Genomic DNA, 21,360 nt, shown 5'->3' on the forward strand with positions numbered 1-21,360 from the left:
TCTACACCCCGGGGAAGGATCTCATCATCGCAGATGCTCTGTCCAGGGCAGTCAACACACCGCCCGACTCGGAGGGGTTCGTTTGTCAGCTCGATGCACAGGTAGCCTTCACATCGGCCAATCTGCCGGCCACTGATGCACGTCTGGCCCACATTTGCCGTGAGACTGCGGCTGACCCCCTTCTACAACGTGTGATGCGCCACGTGATGGAAGGGTGGCTCAAGAGGCAATGCCCACAATTTTACAACGTCCAGGACGACTTGGCCGTCATTGATGGTGTCCTCTTGAAATTGGACCGGATTGTGATCCCACACAGCATGCACCGGCTTGTCCTCGAACAACTGCACGAAGGCCATCTCGGGGTTGAAAAGTGCAGGCGGAGGGCCCGAGAGGCTGTGTACTGGCCGGGCATCAGCGACGACATCGTCAACATGGTGCTCAATTGCCCCACCTGCCAGAGGTTTCAGCTGGCGCAACCCCCTGAGACCCTTCAGCCCAATGATTGGTCACGTTCCCCTGGTCGAAGGTGGGCGTGGACCTCTCTCATGCGCGACTACATTATTCTTATTGACTACTCAAGTTATCCGGAGGTCATACGCCTGCACGACATGACATCACCAGCTGTCATCCTGGCATGCAAAGAAACCTTTGCTTGCCATGGAATTCCGCTCACCGTCATGTCTGACAACGGGCCTTGCTTTGCGAGTCAAGAATGGTCTTCCTTTGCCACTTCATACAACTTCACACATGTGACATCCAGTCCCTTGCATCCTCAGTCGAATGGCAAGGCGGAAAAGGGCGTCCACATTGTGAAGCGGCTCCTCTGCAAGGCTGCTGATGCCGGATCTCACTTCTGTTTAGCCCTGCTGGCCTATCGCTCGGCCCCACTGTCCACGGGCCTCTCGCCAGCCCAGCTGTTGATGGGTCGCACCCTCAGGACCACTGTGCCATCCATTCATATTCCTGACCTCGACCATGCTCCAGTACTGCGAAGGATGCAACAACAGCGTGCTCAGCAGATGGTAGCACATGATGCTCGGGCGACTGATCTTCCTGCCCTGGCGCCTGGAGACAACGTCCGCATACACCTACCGGAGGGTGGCTGGTCGGCAACCGCCGAGGTTCTCCGACACGTGGCTCCCCGCTCATTCCTGGTTCGTATGCCTGATGGCTCTATTCGCCGCCGTAATCGGCGGGCCCTTAGTTTGGTTCCGCGCTCGCTACGAGATCATGCACCGGTGCCACGCCCTCCTGTTGTCCCTGATGGCGACTTTGTTGAGCTTCCTGCCACTCTGCCTCTTCCTCTCTCGCCCGTGGCCAGGCCGATTCCTCAGCCGGTGGATCCTGACCCACCCTTGAGGCGATCAACCCAAATTCGTCGCCCACCTGAGAGACTTGACTTATGAGCCTGTTAGTACATTGGACTCACTGAATTGTTTTCCAGTACTGTTAACGAGTTTTTTTTCTTGTCGTTCATTGTTCCAGAGTTTTCTCTCGTCGTTTGTTGTTTGCATTTGTTCTGTTATTGGTACAACCTCATTGTTCTGTGCACCTGACACCTTCCTCTGTATTCAGTTTAGCCTCATGTACATGTTGTAAATATTGCACACACATACTCAGATGCACTCAGTACACATTTCTATTTATTAGCATGTAGGCACATATCCTTTGTGAAAGGGGGGGATGTCATGATATCCACATCTGCATATCATGGTGCAATCACGCACACACTGATGGACAGGCAGTTGGACCAACCAGCACACACATAACATCGCAGCCAATCACCAGTGAGAGCACACGCATTATAAAACAGGGAACACCACAGTTCCCGCTCATTCTACCAGGAGATAGCTCAGAGCACAGAGCTCACAGCGCGCCACTCAGACATAGACCATGTGCTGAGTGCCTCACTAAGATAGTGATAGAGCTGGATCCACAGGTTAGCTGGTGAAGCACGTACCCAAGCCAGTAGTTAGTTGTTACCATTGATTAGACAATAAAACAGAGTTGTACCATCTACAGCCGTGTTGGATCATTTGTGCATCAGTACACCCAACACGACACTGGTCACACTCCCCAAACTCACAGCTACCGCCACCTTATCCCAGGCAGCACTGGCTGCCTTGTGGTTGACCTTCCGTGACCCTCGTGGGAACAGGACATACCTCCTTGGCCTCTACTGCATCTGGCAACTTCCCCAGGTCAGCGTCCCCGAATCTTGGGGGTGGTCTCCGCGGCGCCAATGTTGCGAGCTGGCTGGGGTTGGGTGAGCAAGTGCAGCTTAAGTACTGCTCAACCTTATTAACAGGGCGTTGGTTAGCGCTGTCCCGATGAATCAGCTGGCAAGCCTTCATTTGCGGGGAGAAGCCCGTGAGGCCTCATTAAGTGGGCCAATTAATGTTGAATTGCGTTGCTGGCCTCACTGGGCTGAGCGCTTGGAAGCTCACGGCAATTCCCGCTCGCTACCACACTTTGGAGTTTTTCTGGAAGATCGCGCCCCTAATCTCTCAAACTGAGAATTCACTGCCACCTCTGGGATAGTGCCTCCTATGCACTGCTCCGTTTAGGTGCTTCCCTCTGTGCTGCGCAGCTGTACATCTGTGTACATGCTGACCATTGCTGCTGGTTATATTGTTCCTTGTCCAAGCTCCAACTTAAGGCAACTGAGGCCAGTCATCCTGATGTGATTCAGAAACACTGCAAAGGACATCACTGTGGCCAAACCTCTTCCCACCTGTAGGTAAGGAAGCAAACACTTATTGTTACATTTAAGTGCTCTCTACCGATGTTACGTTTCTGCCTTGCTTTTACAGAGGAGTTTCAGGACGCCAAGAAACCCATGGATCCTATGTTGATTTTAAAGTATGATCAAGTTCTGCTCTCGTTCAGAAATTACCAGTTCACAGATAAACCTCGGCAAACCCATGCAATGTGGCTTGAGTTAAGGAACAAGATGGGAAATGGTACAATTTACAGTGTGTATTACAGCCCACAAAAGTTGAGAGTTGAGATCGAGTGAGAATATCTGCTGACAAGTCAGAGACATGTAAGAACAATAGAACAATATCAGTGGACAATTTTAAGGTCTCCAAGTAGATTGAATTACAGGTAATGCTTGTGGTTGAAATATCCAGGACTGTTTCCCCTATCAGCCTGTTTCTAGTCCAATAAATAAATAAATATTTCTCGCTATAGTTCTAGAGAATAAAATTGAATGAATAATTAATGTGAGAATAGGAACATTTAGAAATAGCAACCATAATATATTTAGGTTGAACTGTAAACTAAAAAATGCATTGTCAAAGATATCGGCATAGAACAAAAAATTCATCATTTAAGAAAGGATCTGTTACATGGCGTTATTTTCTTCATGAGGATTTTCAATTACCCATACATCGGTCGACTGATGTAGAGCAGCCAAGCATACTGGGAAGCAAGGCAGAATATTTGTTGATGCTGTCAGTAGTTTTGTTCTTACTCAGCATGCTATGAAAAATGCTGCGGAAACTATTGGATTTCATTTCAGTAATGCCCCTGGGATAGGAACCAATTAACATGTGTGACAGCATCTGGGTAAGAGTGACTTAATAGTTCCCGATTTCAATTGGTTAGGCAAGTTACTGCTGCAGCTAACTGAATTCATGCCAGGTTTCAGGTGAGCTCACGTATGACAGAAGATTCAGTGAAGTTGAGGAGCATGCTGTCAGCTGAAATTAATATTGACAAAGGGGAAACTGTAGGCTATTAAAAATTAAACTTTGGCCAGGGAAACTTAATGCGTCCATCAGATAAAATAGAGGGTATTTCTTCAAGAAGTATAAGGACATCAGGGATTTCAGTGATGATCAATGTGCTTTGTTGAACTGGAGAGTATTTTGAAATAAGGCTAATTGGTTTCCTGATTGTGACATAAGTAGGATCCAATAAATGCCCTTGTGACCTGCGATTTCAATGGGGATGAAAAGCTTAAGAAACAAACGGCAGTGATATAGGTCGTAGTCTGTCTTGCTGTTTGGCAGATCAGAACACAGCAAGAATTCATGTGAGAAAGAACAAGCAAGCTCACTCCAAATGGATCAATTTTCTGTTTGGAAGTCCAGAACAGCTCCTTGCATTGAAGCAGGTTTCTGAGAATAGAGGAGAGACTGTATTACTGTTATGTGCTCAAGGGCTGGAAAGACAAAGAACTGAAGGCAAGATGGCCAAGGCATTATTGATTGGACAAGACTCAATGCTGCTGATTCAATGTTGCCAGAGCCCACCAGGCTCTTTGAACCATTAGTGAAGGGAGCTGCTAGGAATTCTGTGCCCTCAGGAATGTTGTGACCTGAGAGAGACAACGATCAGAGGCATTCACCTTGTCGGTGTTAGCCATGTCCAGGGACTTCAGATGGAATTGTCTTCTTCCTCAGAAATTACTCACTAACGAGTATGATTATCCACCTGAGAAACTTTGTGTTGCTGGTCATGGGTCCTAAGGGTTCTTGCATAGCTGATGATCCCAATCCTAAAGCCCCATCTTCAACTGAAAATGTGTTTCCAGGTGGTGGGATTGAGTCCTTGGATCTAGATCTAGATCGCTGGTACTCCTTTCTCAGGCTCATTTTCCGGGCCTTCTCTTGTTGAGGGGTAGCCTTGAACAGTTGTGCCCCTTTAATCAGGTATTTCCTCCAAGTAAATCTCTTCTGAGCAAGGGTCTCCCAGGTGTTGACATCCATGTTGCGTTCCTTGAGGTAAATCTTCAGGGTGTCTTTGAAACGCTTCTTTTGTTCTCCTATTGTTCGGAAGTCTTCCTTGAGCTTGGCAAAGAAGATTTGCTTCGGCAGTCGGGATCCTGGCATCCTAAGCACATGGCTGGCCCAGCAGAGTTGGTTTTGGATGACCATGGCCTCTATGTTGGTTCTGTTGACTCCTTCAAGGAAACTTAAGTTAGTCTGCCTATCCTCCCAGCTGATGCAGAGAATCCATCTCAGACAGCAGTAATGGTATCTCTCCAGGGCCTTGGGGTGGTGTCTATATGTAGTCCAAGTTTCTGAGCCGCATAGAAGAGTTGGGAGAATGACTGCCTTGTGCACAAATGTTGAGATCATCAAAGGCTCTTGTCCTTAGGCATCCAAAGGACGCGCTCATGGACTGGGAGTGAGGTTGGATCTCTGCATCAATGTCAGCCTCAGAGGAGAGGTGGCTCCCAGGTATGGGAAATGATCCACATTTGGCTGGGTTTCCCCATTGATCGTGATGGAGTGAGAGACCGGCCCTTGTCCTGGGGCAGATTAGCTTATGGTTGTAGCGCACAAAGACTCTGAGAGACGAATAGAGTGAAGTCGATGAGGCTTTATTAAGCGTGACTGTTTCCCCCGCAGTTCAGTAGTAGACTGCCTGCGGGGGAGGACTCCAGGTACTTATACTCCACCTTCAGGGCGGAGCTAGAGGTCAACGTCCAACCAGGACCCGGGATCTGTCAGCCAATGACATTATGGCTTCACAGTCCCACATGACCCCTAATGCATACTACCACATTCACCCCTTGTTAAAAATGAACCCGGCGGGGTGATGCTTCGCATGGTGGTAAGGGTTTACAAGGCTGGTCCTGGGAGGAAAACTTTCGCATGTTATTACAGTATGTACAAGGTTTTTTTTTCACAACTATTTACAGTAATCGTCAGGAAAAGACAAAATGTTCTCGTTAAAAGTCCACATATTGTACTGTTAGATCGACGCCACGAGTCGGTCGGGCGGTCTGGTCGTCCGTGTCGATCGCCTCGGCCCCGGTGGTGGTGGTGGTGCTTGTTCCGGTGTTGTCGTCTCCGGGAGCCTTACGGTTTCAGCTTGGGCTTCATTCCTGGTCGGGCCTGGGAGGAGGACTGATCCTCCTGGGAAGGGGGCGGTCGCGGGGTGCGGCGGTGGCAGGAAGGGGGGGGGTTGGGTGAGTGGTGTCGGGGGGGTGTGTGTGTTGCCGGCGGGCGCCAGATCTCGCAGAGAGACCGTGTCCTGTCGGCCGCCGGGGTACTCCACGTAAGCGTACTGCGGGTTCGCGTGAAGGAGGTGAACCCTTTCGACCAACGGGTCCGACTTGTGCGCCCGCACGTGCTTTCGGAGCAAGGTGGGTCCTGGTGCCACCAGCCAGGTCGGCAGCGACGTTCCAGAGGAGGACTTCCTGGGGAAGACAAGGAGGCGCTCATGAGGCGTTTGGTTAGTGCTAGTACACAGTAGTGACCAGATGGAGTGGAGGGCATCCGGAAGGACCTCCTGCCACCGTGAAACTGGGAGGTCCCTGGTCCGTAGGGCCAGTAGGACGGTCTTCCAGACTGTGCCGTTCTCCCTCTCTACTTGCCCATTCCCCCGGGGGTTGTAGCTGGTCGTCTTGCTCGAGGCTATCCCGTTGCTGAGCAGGAACTGGCGCAGCTCATCACTCATGAAGGAGGACCCCCTGTCGCTGTGGACGTATGCGGGGCAACCGAACAGTGTGAATATGGTGTTCAGGGCTTTAATGACTGTGGCCGCGGTCATGTCAGAACAGGGGATGGCGAATGGGAAGCGGGAGTACTCGTCCACCACATTAAGGAAGTATACGTTGCGGTCGGTGGAGGGGAGGGGTCCTTTGAAATCCAGACTAAGGCGTTCAAAGGGGCGGGAAGCCTTAATCAGGTGCGCACCATCGGGCCTGAAAAAATGTGGTTTGCACTCTGCGCAGATGTGGCAGTTCCTTGTGACTGTATGGACCTCCTCTAAGGAGTATGGGAGGTTGCGGGACTTGATAAAGTGGTAAAACCGAGTGACCCCCCGGGTGGCAGAGGTCCTCGTGGAGGGTTTGGAGGCGGTTAATTTGTGCGTTGGCACATGTGCCGCAGGATAGGGCATCGGACGGCTCGTTCAGCTTTCCGGGACGATACAAGATCTCGTAGTTGAAGGTGGAGAGCTCGATCCTCCACCTTAAGATCTTGTTGTTTTTGATTTTGCCCCGCTGTGCGTTATCGAACATGAAGGCTACCGACCGTTGGTCCGTGAGGAGAGTGAATCTCCTGCCGGCCAGGTAATGCCTCCAATTTCGCACAGCTTCCACTATGGCTTGGGCTTTCTTTTCCACTGAGGAGTGGCGAATTTCTGAAGCGTGGAGGGTTCGGGAGAAAAAGGCCATGGGTCTGCCCGCTTGGTTAACGGTGGCCGCTAGAGCTACGTCGGAGGCGTCGCTCTCGACCTGGAAGGGGAGGGACTCGTCGATGGCGCGCATCGTGGCCTTTGCGATATCCGCTTTGATGCGGCTGAAGGCCTAGCAAGCCTCTGTCGACAGAGGGAAGGTCGTGGTCTGTATTAGGGGGCGGGCCTTGTCTGCGTACTGGGGGACCCACTGGGCGTAGTATGAAAAGAACCCCAGGCAGCGTTTCAGGGCTTTTGAGCAGTGCGGGAGGGGAAATTCCATGAGGGCGCGCATACGTTCGGGGTCGGGGCCTATTATCCCATTGCGCACTACGTAGCCCAGAATGGCCAGCCGGTTTGTGCTGAAAACGCACTTGTCCTCGTTGTACGTGAGGCTCAAGGCGTTAGCGGTCTGGAGGAATTTTTGGAGGTTGGCGTCGTGGTCCTGCTGATCGTGGCCGCAGATGGTTACATTGTCGAGATACGGGAACATGGCCCGCAACCCGTGTTGATCAACCATTCGGTCCATCTCTCGTTGGAAGACCGAGACCCCGTTTGTGACGCCAAATGGGACCCTTAGGAAATGGTATAATCGCCCGTCTGCCTCGAAGGCTGTGTACTTGCGGTCATTTGGGCGGATGGGGAGCTGATGGTAGGCGGACTTGAGGTCCACGGTGGAGAAGACTTTATATTGGGCAATCCGATTGACCATGTCGGATATGCGGGGGAGAGGGTACGCGTCTAGTTGTGTGTACCTGTTGATGGTCTGGCTATAGTCTATGACCATCCTTTGCTTCTCCCCTGCCTTTACTACTACCACCTGTGCTCTCCAGGGACTATTGCTGGCCTGGATTATGCCTTCCTTTAGTAGCCGCTGGACTTCGGACCGAATGAAGGTCCGGTCCTGGGCGCTGTACCGTCTGCTCCTAGTGGCGACGGGTTTGCAATCCGGGGTGAGGTTTGCAAACAAGGACGGGGGTTGCACCTTGAGGGTTGCGAGGCCGCAGATAGTGAGTGGGGGTATTGGGCCGCCGAATTTGAAGGTCAGGCTCTGTAGATTGCACTGGAAGTCTAATCCCAGTAATGTGGGGGCGCAGAGTTGGGGAAGGACGTGGAGCCTGTAGTTTTTGAACTCCCTCCCTTGCACCGTTAGGGTAACTATGCAGAAGCCTTTGATCTGTACGGAGTGGGATCCTGCAGCTAGGGAAATCTTTTGTGCGCTGGGATGGGTGGTCAAAGAACAGCGTCTTACCGTGTCGGGGTGGATAAAGCTCTCCGTGCTCCCGGAGTTGACTAGGCATGGTGTCTCGTGCCCGTTTATCAGCACCGTTGTCGTCGTCGTCTGGAGTGTCCGGGGCCGAGCTTGGTCCAGCGTCATTGAAGCGAGACGTGGTTGTAGTAGTTGAGCGTCTTCTTCGAACCCCGTGGAGTCGTCGATACTGGGGTCCATTGTTGCCGTCGAAGATGGCGTCGGGGTGAACAAAATGGCTGCCCCCATGCATCGCACATGGCTGGGGGGTCACAAGATGGCGGCGGGGGTGGACAAAATGGCCGCCCCCATGCGTCGTACAGGTCTGGGGTAGTCCAAGATGGCGACGCCTTCCTCCCCTCGTGGTGGCCGGGACCCAAAATGGCGGCGTCTGCGGGTCGCACATGGGGCGCTGGGTGGGGTTGGGGAGCGTTAGGAACGCGCGGGGCTCCCTCATCTCTGGGGACAGCGGTGGTCGGGACCCAAATTGGTAGCGCCGGCGGGTCATATGTGGGGCGCGGGGGGGGGGGGGGGTTTGGGGGCGTTAGAGACGCGCAGAACTCCCTCTTCTCCGGGGAGAGCGGAGGTCGGGACCGAAAGTGGTAGCGCCGTCGGGTCATACATGCGGCGCGGGGGGGGTGGTTGGGGAGCGTAAGCGGCGTGCAGGGCTCCCTGTTCTCCCGGGACTGCGGTGGTCGGGACCCAGAGTGGCTGCGCCTGCGGGTCGTACATGGGGCGCTGGGGGGGGTTGGGGAGCGTAAACGGCGTGCAGGGCTCCCTGTTCTCCCGGGACAGCGGCGACCTCGCGGGACCGGCACACAGCCGCGAAATGGCCCTTTTTCCCGCAGCTCTTGCAGATCGCTGCGCGGGCCGGGCAGCGCTGCCGGGGGTGTTTCGCCTGGCCGCAGAAATAGCAGCGGGCGCCCCTGGTGCGACTTGGCGTTTGGACCGCGCAAGCCTGTGGGGTACCAGGGGGGGGGGTTTGTCGCGACGGGTACGTACGGAGCCCAATGGGCTGCCGCGCGGTCGGGGCCGTAGGCGCGGGTATTTCACGCGGCCACGTCTAGGGAGGCTGCTAGGGCCCGTGCCTCTGAGAGTCCTAGCGACTCTTTTTCTAGAAGTCTTTGGCGGATTTGGGAGGAGTTCATACCTGCCACAAAAGCATCGCGCATTAAAATGTCCGTGTGTTCATTTGCGTTCACCGACGGGCAGCTGCAGGCTCGTCCCAAAATTAGTAGCGCGGCGTAGAATTCATCTATCGATTCTCCGGGACTTTGCCGTCTCGTTGCGAGTTGATAGCGAGCGTAGATCTGGTTTACTGGGCGGACATAGAGACTTTTTAGTGCTGCGAACGCCGTCTGGAAATCCTCTGCGTCTTCGATGAGAGAGAAAATCTCCGTGCTTAACCTCAAGTGCAGGACCTGTAGTTTTTGGTCTTCTGTGACCCGGCCTCAAAACAAGTCTGCCAGTGCTTGAAAGCTGCTGCCGCGTTCACTGCGTGGGGGCTGATCCTCAGGCATTCCGGGATGATCCTGAGCTCCATAGTCCTTTAGTCACGCTTAATAAATTGTAGCGCACAAAGACTCCGAGAGGCGAATAGAGTGAAGTCGATGAGGCTTTATTAAGCGTGACTGTTTCCCCCGCAGTTCAGTAGTAGACTGCCTGTGGGGGAGGACTCCAGGTACTTATACTCCGCCTTCAGGGCGGAGCTAGAGGTCAACGTCCAACCAGGACCCGGGATCTGTCAGCCAATGACATCATGGCTTCACAGTCCCACATGACCCCTAATGCATACTACCACAATGGTTGAGGCTGAGACCCATTCTTCGGTCTGCTTCCGCGAAGGTGTCAAGCATGATTTGGAAATTCTCCTCTGAGATGATAATATCATCTTGACACAGAAGTTCCACGAGTACAGTCAGTGTTGTATTCTCCTTGAATTTCAACCGGTTGAGGTTGAAAGGTTTCCCATCCATCCTGTAGAGGATATCCACTTCATTGGGATGCTTGCCTTTGACAAGGTTGAAGGAAAGTGGCAATGACAATGGAGAAAAGTGTGGGGACAATGACACGTCCCTGCTTGACTCCAGTCTTGTCCTCAAAGGTTTCTGTCTTATTTCCATGGGTGAAGACTGTTGCCGACATCTTATCATGGAGGAGTCAGAAGATGTTGATGAACATCTCTGGACAGCCGGCCTTTGACAGAATCCCTACAGTACAGAAACAGGTAATTCGGCCCATCAAGTCTGCACCACCGCTTTGGAAGACCACCCTACCCGGGCCCCATTCCCCACCCTGTAACCTCACCCTGAGGGGCAATTGAACATGTCCAATCCACCTAACCTGCACATCTTTGGACTGTGGGATGAAACCAGAGCACCCGGACGTAACCCATGTAGACACAGGGAGAAATTACAAATCGACCCTGGGTCCCTGGAGCTGTGAGGCAGCAGTGCTAAACACTGCATCACTGTGCCGCCCCAAAGCACATCTTCCATAGCACCTCCCTATTGACTGAGTCAAAACACTTGGTCAGATCGATAATGACCATGCAGAGCGGTTGATGTTGCTCCTGGCATTTCTCTTGAGATTGCTGAGCAGTGAAAATCATGCCCGCTGTTCCATGGTATGGTCGGAAGCTACACTAGCTTTCAGTAAGAATTTCTTCAGAGACTGGTAGAAGGCGGCTAGTGAGGATTCAGGTGCTGATCTTTTTAGCGGTGGGGTGTAGGGAGATTCCTTGGTTGTTCCTCTTTGCCTTTCTTGAAAATGGTGGCAATGATTACATCCCTGTGATTGGCAGAAATTTCTTCCCTGTTCCAGATTTTCAGCAACAGCTGATGGAGATGACTGGTGATCTCTTCTCCTCCAGGTTTGAAAATCTCCAATGGGATCCCGTCCATTCCTGCTGCTTTTCAATTCTTCATGTCTTTAATGGCAGCTTCAACATTGTCCACACATGATAGGAGTCCAAGATCATTTTTGATGGCAAGTTGGGGTATTTCCTCAAACATGTCCACCTATGGTTGTATCACAGTTCAGAAGTTCTTGAAGTGTTCTCTCCATTAAAAGCTGATGTTTTCTCTGTTTCTCAAAAGGGTTCCGTCTTTAATCAAAACTGGTTTGAGGCCAAGGGTATTGGGCACATATATTGCCTTGATGGCACTGAAAAAGCCTTGGGTGTCATCTTGTCAGTGAGGAACTGCTGCTCCTTAGATTTCTCAGTCCACCATTGATTCTTGATTTCCCTAGTTCTTCTTTGTACCTCTACCTTGGCTAATTGATGAGCTCTCCTCTTTGTCTTGGTTATGTTGTCTTGCCAGGTGCAGAGAGCTTTCCTCTTCTTATTGATGAGGTATTGGATGGTGTGGTTATTCTCGTATTGTATTTCCTGGTCTTGTAGCTGATGGTTTCTTCACAGCTTGGGATGATGGCTGTCTTCAGCTCTTTCCAATTTTCCTCCCCTCCATGGAATGGACACTTTAGTGATTTTGGAGAAGACTTTGTAGTAGGTTCAGTAGTCTGCTTGGCTCTTGAAGCTGCTCCGCTTAACATTGAGCTGTTTATTCATCTTCCACTACTTCTGGTGGTGTTTGATGGACATAGAGGAACGGATGAACCGGTGGTCTGTCCAGCAATCATCTGCACTGGTCATCACTTTGGTAATGAGGACATCCTTTTGGTCTTGGGATCGGACAATGATGAAGTCGATCATGTGCCAGTGCTTTGGATTGTTGATGTCTCCAGGAAGTCTTAAGGTTGTCTCTTTGGTGTAATTGTGTATTAGTGATCACAAGCTGGTGTTCCACGCATTTGGCGAGCAGGAGAATCCCTTGGACTTGCAATTCTCAACTCCTTCCTTTCCGATGGTTCCTTTCCAGATTTGGGTGTCCTTTATTTATTTAGCCTGGCATTTAGGTCCCTGATAGAAATTGACTATTCTAGTCAGATATAAGAGGTTTAAATGAGAACTCATTAAGAATAATTAACCATAATCATATTAACGATGCGAGTAAGGGAAGCCGAATAGCTGGGAACATTTTGCAAGTTGCTTAAGATTGTAAGAACAGTGACGTCAACTAGATAAAAGCCCCATTGTTACACAGTAAAGAACTGGTAGTTCCGTCTCGAGAGTAACAGCCAGTCTAGGGCTGATAATTTCTTAGTGAAAACTGTGTTTCTCCAATAATGTCTAATGCAGGTGTGGATAAGTTGGAAAATTGGCAGGCGATGGAATGAGAAATTGGCACCAATATATTTAAGTGCATATATCTTTTAAATTGATGGACAGACACTTTGGCCGAATTGAGTGAATTTATAATTCATTCAATTCAGGGAAGGGAAGGGATGGCAGGGAAGGAAGTGCAATGTTCCTCCTGCAGAATGTTTGAAGTGAGGGACGCTGCCAGTGTCCCTGCTGATTTCATCTGTAGGAAGTGCACCCATCTCCAGCTCCTCAGAAACCGTGTTAGGGAACTGGAGCTGGAGCTGGATGAACTTCGGATCATTCGGGAGGCAGAGGTGGTCATAGATAGAAGCTTCAGGGATGTAGTTACTCCGAAGAATAAAGATAGATGGGTGACGGTGAGAGGGACTGGGAGGAAGCAGTCAATACAGGGATCCCCTGTGGTCGTTCCCCTTAGTAACAAGTATGCCGCTTTGGATACTGTTGGGGGGGGGGGGGACTTACCAGGGGTAAGCCAACGGGTACAGGTCTCTGGCACAGCGTCTGTCCCTGTTGCTCAGAAGGGACGCGGGGAGAGGAGTAGAGCATTAGTCATTGGAGACTCCATAGTTAGGGGTATAGATAGGAGATTCTGTGGGAACGAGAGAGACTTGCGGTTGGTGTGTTGCCTCCCAGGTACCAGTGTCCGCGATGTCTCTGATCGTGTTTTCGGGATCCTTAAAGGGGAGGGGGAGCAGCCCCAAGTCGAGGTCCACAGAGGCACCAGCGACATAGGTAGGAAAAGGGATAATGAAAAAATGAAATGAAAATCGCTTATTGTCACAAGTAGGCTTCAATGAAGTTACTGTGAAAAGCCCCTAGTCGCCACATTCCGGCGCCTGTTCGGGGAGGCTGTTACGGGATGTAAGGCAGGAATTCAGGAAGCTAGGGTGGAAACTTAGATCTAGAACAAACAGAGTTATTATCTCTGGGTTGTTACCAGTGCCACGAGGAATAGGGAGAGAGCGCAGTTGAACACGTGACTACAGGGATGGTGCAGGAGGGAGGATTTCAGATACCTGGATAATTGGGACTCATTCTGGGGTAGGTGGGACCTCTACAAACAGGATGTTCTACACCTGGACCAGAGGGATACCAATACCCTGGGGGGGAAATTTGCTAAAGCTCTTCGGGAGGGTTTAAACTAGTTCAGCAGGGGGTTGGGAACCTGAATTGTAGCTCCAGTGTACATAGAACATAGAACATAGAACATAGAAAAATACATCACAGGACAGGACCTTTAGCCCACGATGTTGTGCCGAACCTTTGTCCCAGATTAATCATAGATTATCATAGAATTTACAGTGCAGAAGGAGGCCATTCAGCCCATCGAGTCTGCACCAGCTCTTGGAAAGAGCACCCTACCCACGGTCAACATCTCCATCCTATCCCCATAGCCCAGTAACCCCACCCAACACTAAGGGCAATTTTGGACACTAAGGACAATTTATCATGTCCAATCCACCTAACCTGCAAATCTTTGAACTGTGGGAGGAAACCGGAGAACCCGGAGGAAACCCACACACACATGGGGAGGATGTGCAGACTCCGCACAGATAGTGACCCAAGCCGGAATTGAACCTGGGACCCTGGAGCTGTGAAGCAATTGTGCTATCCACAATGCTACTGGAGGTTGAGAGTAGTGAGGTCATGAGTAAGGTTTCAAAGTTGCAGGAGTGTACCGGCAGGCAGGAAGGTGGCTGAAAGTGTGTCTACTTCAATGCCAGGAGCATCCGGAATAGGGTTGGTGAACTTGCGGCATGGGTTGGTAAATGGGAGTTCGATGCTGTGGCCATTTCGGAGACATGGATACAGCAGGGACAGGAATGGTTGCTGTAGATTTATATATCTCAGTAAGCTCAGAAAAAGTGGTAAAAGAGGGGGAGGGGTGGCATTGTTAGTCAAGGACAGTATTACGGTGGCAGAAAGGACGTTTGATGAGGACTCGTCTACTGAGGTAGTATGGGCTGAGGTTAGAAACAGGAAAGCAGAGGTCACCCTGTTAGGAGTTTTCTATAGGCCTCCGAAAAGTTCCAAAGATGTAGAGGAAAGGATTGCAAAGATGATTCTGGATAGGAGCGAATGTAACAGGGTAGTTGTTATGGGGGACTTTAACTTTCCAAATATTGACTGGAAACGCTATAGTTCGAGTACTTTAGATGGGTCCGTTTTTGTCCAATGTGTGCAGGAGGGTTTCCTGACACAGTATGTAGATAGGCCAACGAGAGGCGAGGCCATATTGGATTTGGTACTGGGTAATGAACCAGGACAGGTGTTAGATTTGGAGGTAGGTGAGCACTTTGGTGATAGTGATCACAATGCGATTATGTTTACTTTAGCGATGGAAAGGGATAGGTATATACCGCAGGGCAAGAGTTATATCTGGGGGAAAGACAATTATGATGCGATGAGGCAAGACTTAGGATGCATCGGATGGGGAGGGAAACTGCCAGGGATGGGCACAATTGAAATGTGGAGCTTGTTCAAGGATCAGCTACTGTGTGTCCTTGATAAGTATGTACCTGTCAGGAAGGGAGGAAGTGGTCAAGCGAGGGAACCGTGGTTTACTAAAGTAGTTGAATCACTTGTCAAGAGGAAGAAGGAGGCTTATGTAAAGATGAGAACGTGAAGGTTCAGTTAGGGCGCTCAAGAGTTACAAGTTAGCTGGGAAGGACCTAAAGAGAGAGCTAAGAAGAGCCAGGAGGGGACATGAGAGGTCTTTGGCAGGTAGGATCAAGGATAACCCTCAAGCTTTCTATAGATATGTCAGGAATAAAAGAATGACTAGGGTAAGAGTAGGGCCAGTCAAGGACAGTAGTGGGAAGTTGTGCGTGGAGTCCGAGGAGATAAGAGAGGTGCTAAATGAATATTTTTCATCAGTATTCACACAGGAAAAAGACAATTCTGGAAAGTGTGAAAATAGATAAGTCCCCTGGGCCGGATGGGATTCATCCCAGGATTCTCTGGGAAGCTAGGGAGGAGATTGCTGAGCCTTTGGCTTTGATCTTTATGTCATCATTGTCTACAGGAATAGAGCCAGGAGACTGGAGGATAACAAATGTTGTCCCCTTGTTCAAGAAGGGGAGTAGAGATAACCCCGGTAACTATAGACCAGTGGGCCTTACTTCTGTTGTGGGAAAAATCTTGGAAAGGTTTATAAGAGATAGGATGTATGATCATCTGGAAAGGAATAATTTGATTAGAGATAGTCAACACGGTTTTGTGAAGGGTAGGTCGTGCCTCACAAACCTTATTGAGTTCTTTGAGAAGGTGACCAAACAGGTGGACAAGGGTAAAGTAATTGATGTGGTGTAGATGGATTTCTGTAAAGCGTTTGATAAGGTTCCCCACAGTAGGCTATTGCAGAAAATACGGAGGCATGGGATTCAGGGTGATTTAGCAGTTTGGATCAGAAATTGGCTAGCTGGAAGAAGACAAAGGGTGGTGGTTGATGGGAAATGTTCAGCCTGGAGTCCAGTTACTAGTGGTGTACCACAAGGATCTGTTTTGGGGCCACTGCTGTTTGTCAATTTTATAAATGACCTGGAGGAGGGCGTAGAAGGATGGGTGAGTAAATTTGCGGATGACACTAAAGTCGGTGGAGTTGTGGACAGTGCGGAAGGATGTTACAAGTTACAGAGGGACATAGATAAGCTGCAGAGCTGGGCTGAGAGGTGGCAAATGGAGTTTAATGCAGAAAAGTGTGAGGTGATTCATTTTGGATGGAATAATAGGAATACAGAGTAATGGGCTATTGGTTAGATTCTTGGTAGTGTGGATGAGCAGAGAGACCTCGGTGTCCATGTACATAGATCCCTGAAAGTTTCCACCCAGGTTGAGAGGGTTGTTAAGAAGGCGTACGGTGTGTTAGCTTTTATTGGTAGAGGGATTGGGTTGAGGAGCCATGACGTCATGTTGCAGCTGTACAAAACTCTGGTGCGGCTGCACTTGGAGTATTGCGTGATATTCTGGTCGCCGCATTATAGGAAGGATGTGGAAGCATTGGAAAGGGTGCAGAGGAGATTTACCAGGATGTTGACTGGTATGGTGGGAAGATCTTATGAGGGAAGGCTGAGGGACTTGAGGCTGATTTTGTTAGAGAGAAGAAGGTTAAGAGGTGACTTAATTGAGGCATACAAGATGATCAGAGGATTGGATAGGGTGGACAGTGAGAGCCTTTTTCCTCGGATGGTGATGTCTTGCACGAGGGGGACATAGCTTTAAATTGAGGGGAGATAGATATAGGACAGATGTCAGAGGTAGGTTCTTTACTCAGAGAGTAGTGAGGGCGTGCAATGCCCTGCCTGCAACAGTAGTGGACTCGCCAACACTAAGGGTATTCAAATGGTCATTGAATAGACATATGGACGATAAGGGAATAGTGTAAATGGGCTTTCGGGTGGTTTCACAGGTCGGCGCAACATCGAGGGCCGAAGGGCTTGTACTGCGCTGTAATGTTCTATGTTCTATGTTCTATGTTCTAATCAGAGGTGTAAAGAAGGCGAGACCTTAAGACAATATTCTCCTTAAGAATCACTTGCCGGGATGGGAAAATTCATTACGGAATCAATCTATTTTTTCCTAAAACTTATTTCCTTGCTGCTTTTGCTAAATTGCCATCTTTCTTTTGTTTAAATCACTCAGTCATTTTGCACTGTGTATTATGATTTGAAGAATTACCACGATCTGCATTTTAAAACTCAACCCCTGCATTCGCTAAAGCCAATCAATCTGACTAGCTTGCTAAAGGGCTCGTCGGAATTCTCTTAATGTTGTATTGAAAATAAAGTACCAGTGGGCACTCCATCTGATTAATAAAGTTCCAGTGGCCTTTGCCAAAAAGCACAGACTTGACCTCTGTTATTTGGGAACCGAGAAGGGATAACGGATATCCAGGGTTCCGAATAGACACAGAGATCCATCAGTCCCCAAGGAGGATGATCTTATCTTCCTTAGGAATCTTGCAGAGTATAGTGTCCAAGGTGAAGTACAAGTCTTTTTTGGACTCATCATTGTCATCAAGGATTGGGGCGTAGGCACTCACGACCATTGTCTGCTGGTTCTCGGCTAGTTTTAGATGGCGGCTCATCAGGTGGTAGTTGATACCGAAACGGAGCTCTGAGAGTCGGTTGACGAGTTTGTTCTTGATGGCGAAGCCAATTCCAAGTGTCCTGGGCTGAACCTCAGGTTTTCCTCTGCAGAAGAAGGTTTAACCACCGCCATCCTCCCTCAGCTGCCCTTTGCCTGCTCTTTGGGTCTCTTGCAGGTCAACGGCAGAAATATTGAAGTGCCTGAGTTCACCGACAACAAGGGCAGTTTTCCATTCTTGTCGATTGTTTTGCTCATTATCCATGAGGGTTCGTACATTCCAGGTTCCAAAATTCAGTTTAACTTTGTATTCTGACCGCAGATAGATGAGCTGCTGGATGTGGTTTTCCAGCCGGGTTGGGGGTGGAACAGACTATTTTTAGGGCACCTTTTCTCACCTTTTCCCCATGTGGGGTGAGCAGAATGGATCCTGAAGAGAGCTGCTCAGTCATGAAGAAAGCTGCCAAAATGTCCTCCTGTTCCTATTCCACGAGTGAGACCACTGAATCAAACTTCACCGCCAACATGCCAGTCCGAAGCTGGGGACTTCCAGATCTCACAGTCCGGTCCTCGACACCTCTCGCCGATCGCCGCAGGGCTTGTCTGTGTGGGGATGTGCTGATTGCCTCTAGGTGGATGCCAGGTGCAGGACATCTTTTAATGTAAATATGCCATTGCACATCAGCAGACACACAGTCCTTGACAGCTCTAGTGGCAAGGGAACCTCGATGACTCGGGACCTCCCTGCTGCTGCAGCCTTCATCTGCCATCACAGCCATTGATACCATATGAGTATCTTCCACCTGATCTATCCTTGAGGACTTGTTTTGGATTGCACTTTTTCTGGTTTGTCCCCCCCCGATCTTGCCATCATGGATGATCCTACCAGGAGCTTAAGACTCCTGAAGGCTTTTGTCTCGGGATGAATGGAACGTTCAAGCCTCTCCACCACAACAAGGTGGCAATCCAAGGAAAGGATTTAGGTGAATGGGATTAAAGAACTGAAAAAATTGAATGGGAAGTAAAAGATCCTACGTAGCGGAACCAGAGTTGGGAGACTGGAATAATGCACATGATGCTCGATTTATCTGGGAAGTAATGTGAATGCTTGTAACAACATCAGGCAGATCGTTGTTATATTGAACTTTTTATTTGAAATATTCTTCAACTGTTAATTATTATTGAATTTGGTGATTTTAATTGGATTGTTACAGTCAAAGTTTTAAAAAGTGGAAACTTTCCATTGGCGGCAGGGGATTATTTGTTTTAAAAGATATCAGTTTCTACTTAATTCTCACTAAAATGTCTTCTGTTCAGTTGCCTCTGTTGCTACATGCCCACCATCATTTTCCCTGTTCATTCAGTTAAATATTTCCTGACCCTCTCCCTTTCTTTCTTTACTGTTCTTTTTATTACGACTCATACTCCCTCTGAGCTCATCTTAACTTTAATACCCACCTCCTACTCTAGAGACCCACTTCTCAGTAAAATATGGACCACCTAAATTCTGTCCTGATGCTGGCTGCCATTATAAATAGTACTATTCTCTGCTGAAATTATCTGAGGGAAGGTAGTGGACTGGATATCAGGTGGGGAGCCTTTGTCAAGAGCAAGGAGGTCAGCAAGATAAAAGAATGGGGAAATTGGAGTTGCTGCTTGTAAAGAGACAGCAACAAGTGCTGAAATGGAGTCTTTGGAGATGTCAAGAGAGGCACAGGGGTTTGCAATGGATTTGTGACAGGAAAGATTTAAACCTGGAACAATAGCAGGGGTATGTCTAGGCCCGGAGCCATGATGAGATCGGTAAGAATTGGGCAAAATTCCTGAGGGAAAGAAAATTGGATGAGAGAACAGGCAGAGTGGCACCAAGAGGCGGGGGGGGGGGGGGGGGGGGGTGTGGGGGGTGGGGGGGGGGGGTGGCAGCAATGAACCTAGATCATCAGCCAAACTGTACACAGTGGCTATTCAAGATGATTGGCTGCTGAGCTCACTGGGCTGGATCTTATCAACAGTCCCAAGACCCCACTGCCATGGCGGCAAGTGGAAGCTGCTGCCATGTGGGTAGGGTGTGGGGATGCTGAGCTATAATTTTTCAATTATGTCACAGCCTTCCAATTAACTTCCCAAGCAGAGGAGCCATTCACTCACATAGCGCAAGTGAAATGAAATCATGCCACTGGGAGAGCTGGTGGCATATTTATAAAGGCTTCCAGCACTCTGTCAAATAGAATAATCCACACAGGCAGCACAGAGGAAGGCCTAAAGAACAAGTGATCAATTGTCAAGAGTAAAGGACAATCCAGGATGGTCGCGTGGTTTATTGATGTCTCCATGCAGGTTCTCTCCCATGCTGTGAAGGCAAGGAGGGAATTCACCTTCTCCAGCTCAGGAGGAGGAGAATGACCTAGAAGATACTGCAAGCCTGGGTGGAGATCGCAAAGGAGGTCAGCAGCCATGGTTTCAATGCTAAAGGAGGATTAATGATCTCATGTAGTTGGCCAAGAAGAATGCAGCACACATTGGCCCAGATCTTCCAAGCAGCAGCAATGATTGTCAGATCGCCACTGCTTCCATAAATTCTCCAGACAGGGCACTACTGCATATTTCTGTCCTGGTGTTCCTTCCCCGCTATAACAGAGATGCACAGCATCCCTCTGAGAACTCCATCAGGGAGTCAGGGTAAGACAGGGCATGACACTTTTTTTTAATCACGTGCTATAATTTTTTAAAATGTAAAGTACCCAGTTCCTTTTTTTTTCCAATTAAGGGGCAATTTAGTGTGGTCAATCCACCTACCCTGCACATCTTTGGATTGTGGGGGTGAAACCCACGCAGGCACGGAGAGCATGTGCAAACTCCACACGGACAGTAACCCGAAGCTGGGCTCAAAACCGGGTCCTCAGCACCATGAGGCAGCAGTGCTAACCACTGTGCCTGGACAGCTATAATTTTAATGTCAATTGATTATCTTTTTTTCGAAAAGGTTTTTTATTCCAAATATATTCAACATTATATCACAACCTTAACACCCAACATGGTATAACTTAGGGAAGAGGGGAGGTGGAAGCCTCCAGTGAGAGTTTTGACATGGAATGGCCGCGGCCTTAAAAGTTGGGATGCGCTGCACCTGACATTAGCGGGAAGGGTGCAGGTGGTACAGATGAACATACTACCAAGATTTCTGTTTGTGTTTCAGTCCCTACCGATTTTCCTCCCAAGGCCTTTTTTTGATCCACCTCTAGGGTCTGCCCAGAACCTTCTCCTCCACCAACCTGGCTGGCCAGCATTCTTGCAACATAGCTCATTGCACTCATTGCCTCCACTCCCTCTGGCAGGCCCATAATCCTCAGATTTTGCCACCTGGACTTATTTTCCTGGTCCTCCCCACCTTTGCTTTCAGTGTTTTACACATATCCCCCAGGGTGGCCATCTCCACTTCCAGCATCACAATCTGGTCACTCTGGTCAGACCGGTACCAGGGTCAGGATTCTCCGACCCGGCCACCGGAGAATTGGCGCCAACGGCGCCGGCGCGATCAGCGCAGCACCAGTTGGGGGCCGCTCAATGCGACCCCGCCCTGCGATTCTCCCCACGCGATGGGCCAAGTGCCCACCGAGTTCAGCCGAGTCCCGCCGGCATCGTTCTCCTGTGGTCCTACCCA

This window comes from Scyliorhinus torazame, chromosome 9 (assembly GCF_047496885.1).
Source record: "Scyliorhinus torazame isolate Kashiwa2021f chromosome 9, sScyTor2.1, whole genome shotgun sequence".
Taxonomy (NCBI): Eukaryota; Metazoa; Chordata; class Chondrichthyes; order Carcharhiniformes; family Scyliorhinidae; genus Scyliorhinus; species Scyliorhinus torazame.